The sequence below is a fragment of the Artemia sp. Qi Xiang Cuo genome, chromosome 11, assembly GCF_049724085.1.
Source record: "Artemia sp. Qi Xiang Cuo chromosome 11, ASM4972408v1, whole genome shotgun sequence".
Taxonomy (NCBI): domain Eukaryota; kingdom Metazoa; phylum Arthropoda; class Branchiopoda; order Anostraca; family Artemiidae; genus Artemia; species Artemia sp. Qi Xiang Cuo.
The window spans coordinates 63,791,261-63,796,207 of NC_142804.1; positions in this window are offsets into that span (position 1 = coordinate 63,791,261).

Sequence of the window (4,947 nt, forward strand, 5' to 3'; positions counted from 1 at the left end):
TCCGGGGACTATGGAGGATTAAGTCATCCTCAAAGACATAGCTATTAGATTTTTCGACTATGCTGAACAAAATGGCTGTCTCAAAATTTTGATCTTACTTACTTTACTTTCGGCGGAAACCAGACGATGAACTGTCCGGCCCGGCACCCAAGGATCTTGGAATGACTTCCGACGACCACTTGGACCTGTCGGCTGCAGCTTCTCCGGCAATCTTCAGCCAGTCTTTGTCCCATCTCCGACCATGTCTCCTGAATCCTCCCCATGGGTCCAGGTCATCCTTGAATTTTGCCACAGGTTCTTCTTTTGTCCTCCTGGTTTACGTTGGCCGGAACCATCCTTGGGACCCGAGCTGTAGAACCGGAATGAGTCAGATTCGGAAACGTTCAACTTTTTAGACAGAACATTATTCAGTCTCGTTTCTGACAGACAACAAACGTTGATTTTATACTTCTGTAGCTCCCTTGCAAGGAGCAGTTGCGTGGATTCCAGCTTGCAGCTGCGAACATTCCACGCGCCAATATTCAAATATTTTCTTGATCGGGCGGCTTGCATACTTGTCGGGCCAGGCACCACCCTGACCTGGTACGCGTCGGCTACCGCAAACGCCATAGAAGTAGTATCTCTTTGCGTTTGATCTTCAGTATCCATTGGTGTTTCAAGGGAATTGGCTTAAACAAGGGCTCCCCAGACCCTTACACGTGCAGAGGCCGTTGTCCAATTCTGGATCTTCCGCCCTTTCGCAGTTGTCCTCCTGGAGAGGATCCTCCCACGATGGTATCCTGCAGTACCATACAATTTAACCCATCGCTGGAAGATGGTTCGCAACTAGCGGGACGTGTCAACACGCCGGTGGGTCCTGCTAAGTGTGTGTCAGAGGGGCCTTCTTCCTCCTCCGCCTGTATTTATGACTCCCAGGCGAGGATACCCCAGTTTCAATTATAGACCCCCAGGGGCTATGTCCCCCTTGGTCTGTGCCTCTCTTTATGGAGGTACCCTACATATCTGTAGGAAGTTCCCCTATCCGGCACCTGGGGACGCGCTGAGTGGCCTGGGGAGGGCACCTACTGAGAAGGTGACTCAAAACTTTGATTCGTTGACTTAAAAAAAATGAGTGTGGGAGGGGCCCTTGTTGCCCTCTAAATTTTTGGGTCACTTAAAAAGGGCACTAGAACTTTTAATTTCCGTTTGAATGAGCCGTCTCAAGAACTTCTAGGACTACTGCGTCGATACGATCACCCTTTGAAAAAAAAATAAACAAAAAATAAAAATAAACACGCATCTGTGATCTTTCTTCTGGCAAAAAATACAAAATTCCACATTTTTGAAGATAGGAGCTTAAAACCTCTACAGTAGGGTTATTTGGTACGCTGAATCTGATGGTATGAATTTCAAGATTCTATAAAAGATTCTATGACTTTTAGGGGGTGTTTCGCCTTTTTTGAAAATAATGCAAATATTCTCAGGCTCGTAATTTTTGATGGGTAAGACTAAACCTGATGAAACTTATATATTTGCAATCAGCATTAGCAAAAAATTCTTTTAATGTTTGAAAGAAACACAGCAAAATTGTGTCGCCTGAAAGCGGTTTTGCCGAAAATAACCTTTCTTGGCGAAACTGAGTTACAAACATTATCTTGTGTAAAAAAAAATTCTCTTTAGAATGGTCTAATTGACATTGCTGTAAGACGTCTCTAACTGCCTGTATTTTGCAGTTCTCCTTTGGCGAATCGCATATTTTTCGACTTCTTCAAAGCGGTTTTGCCGAATCGCATACGGGATTATAGCACAGTCCGTTTTGCCGAAAGTTGCTGATTTGCTGAACGCGACCTTGGATAAGAAGAAGACTATCTTTCTTATCTTAGTGAATCTTGTAAATGAAAGAAAAGAAGAGGATCTCGCATACATAATAAAGCATATTGAAAGCTTCCTCACCATAAAAACAAGCACAATAATAAAAGCGGTTTTTTTCTTAATTTTGAAACAAAAATCAACGCTCTAGCTATAGCCGATTCTCAGATACAAACGTCAAAATTTTCAAACTGGTTTTCTCCCGTTTTTGGAAAAATAGATTCGGCAAAACCGGTTTCAGGCGACGATTGGTTAATTGATCACGAGAAACAACGAAAACGTGAAATCCCTCTAAGTCTTTCATAAAGAAGCCATTTTCAGCACTTGCCTTTATATTAAAATTTTACACAAAAGCCTTATTCAGGGTTGCCACCACAACAAAATAAAAACCACCAGTTTTTCCCCAAGAAAATCACCAAAAATCACAAGTTTTTCACCATAAAAATCACCAAAAATAACCAGTATCTAACCAAAATCAGCGAAAATTGGTGTTCAATAATGATTGGCTTCACACCAAATTGACGCTTTGCGCACCCTGAGCTAAGACATTGTGTTTCTCAAAGGCTACTGCTCAAGAAGGAAGAGAATTTATACCAAAAACCAGAATTCCAGCCAAAACTGAAATTGTGACCTAAAATCCGGTTTCTGGACATAAAGAACCTTTTTATTTATTTAACTACTATTTTACTTTTTTTTTGTCTTTACTTTGCAAAATCTTTTCTTTTTTCTATGTTTCATTGAAAAGAATAACCACAATAATCCTCTTTGGTCCTCAAATTGAATTTCACTTGCTTTTGAGCGTTTTTAATCCCCCTGCCGCAGTTGCTATCCTTAATGGTAAACTTTAGCTCTGAAAAAAAACCACTCACATAGCGTCAATTTCTTATATACTTCTTTTACCTCTAGAAAATTGTCATGGGTCAAGTCAATGCTGAAATATCAGACAAGCCGTTATAAATCTTATTCCCCTGGTTCCTTTGACAAGAGCTCTGCTCTGGCCGACCATCTAAATACTATGATTTGGAGGTATCACACAAAAGAAGTATTTTAGCTGAAAATGTAAGGGCCAGAGAGCAATTCTACCAGCCAGCAGAAACAGATTTCATCATTAAGTTATTAACAGCATTCCTTTTGCGAACCCACAACTTTGCAAAATGTACCTGGCGGGATTGCCCCCCTCTCCCTGTCATGAATTTATTGTCGCTAGCTCCGTTAATTTTAGCGTCAGTTCCTAACCTCGGAATGGATTCCAAAGACCTACTTTGAATCTTCAAGAATTTTAGGTCTAATGCTACAGTTCATCTTTAAGCTAACAAGTTAGATAAGCAGTGTAGATATAAAAAAAAGGGCCGTGAATACTTATAGTATTTTAGTAGCTATCCGTGAGTCCTGTCCTCAAATTCGAACTGAGAAGGATGACTTTAGCCAAAGAGAAACTATCTGAAGAAAAGAGCAACATTTACTATTATTCATTAGTTCCATATTAGGGAGAAATATATGGTCTTTAATTAATCGTCATTTCTACTACAATTCAGTGAAAACCTTGTACTTATCATGTACTAGTCCTAAATGGTAGTGCAAATTATACACAAGAAAACCAAATCTGTCAATATTCAAATAATATTAAATTAAAATCTTTAATTCAAATCAAATATAGTATATCACAATAAATCATATTAAATATATAGGATTATAACAAGTTGCAGGAGTTTGTGCAGAAGATTTAAATGAAAAAAAAAACAATTCTGGGTTCTTCAAATATGAAACAGAAATAAATAAAAATATTAAATGTTATCCCAAAAAAAAATATTTTCAATTTTGTGCAACTGGTCTTCCCTTTTCCACAGCCTAGCCTTTTGATTAGTGATGAGGATATTTCCCATGTTACTGGATCTTCAACAAACTTGTGCACATGCATCAAAGCACTTAAGGTTTCTGGCTCTAAATTATTTTTGAGGGGACTTTTGATGATCTTTAGTAGCGAAAACTGCCCCTCTGCTGCAGCACTTGGGTGTGGCAGTGCCACTAGGATACCCATGAATTTTGGCAAGGTAGGAAAAAGAAAATTGCCTTCTCCATCCTTACATTCAGACAGGACTGACCAAAACTTTGCTGGATTGTCGCCAATTTTGGAACGGATTGCATCGTCTGCATGCCTCAGTGATCGAAACTCTGTCCAAATCATCATTGTCAAGGTTCAGGTACTTTTCTTTCTTGATCTATGACAGCATATTAATGATACTGACATGACTTCATGACAAGAAACTAAAAGATGATGATTAAGATTTGAGCATTAGTCTTAAGACCTAGACAAGAAAATGGCCTAAAAGACTGCAAAATTACCAATGTACTCAAGATCAAGATATAGATGTCAGGCGTTAAAGATCAAGACTAATGAACAGCTAATAACTTATTGTCAATAACTTGAATTTGTCTTTATTGATACATAAAAATATTTATTTAGTGGCCATGTAAATTATTTGACTTTACACTCCTGGTTGCATCTGCTGAATGAAAAACGCAAAATGGTAATACAATATAACTGGCCAGAAACAAAAGTGAAAAAGGGCTTGAAAGAAAGGAAAAAAGCATATATCCTCTCTTAGTCTCAAGATTACTTGCCAAATGTAGGAATAATAAAACAGAACACCTATACTGATGTCAACATTCTTCACATAAGAAAATCAGATAAAAATTTAGCTTTTAAACTTTTACCTCAAGAGTCCATTTACTTTAATGCTAAAGATTAATTTCTGAGCAAACTCCCATCAGAAACCTAGTTAAGTCCCTTGAAAAAAAACCTATCCTAGGCTGCTGAATCTATGTTCATGTGGGACTATGCTTTCTTTAGCTGAGAAACTAAATATTTTCGTTTCTGAGCCTCAGTCCGTTTATAGCACACATGGGACACACGTATATGTATAAGTTAAAGTTAGTAACTGTGGGGAAGCCGATTGCCAAGCTAAAAGTATACATAAAAGCTCACAATAACGCCACTCCTTAGAAACAACGAATAAAAACAAGACATAAAATATGAAAGTCACTGATCATTTCACCTCGGTAAGACAGTGGAAACCAATCATGCAAGGAATGTCTACA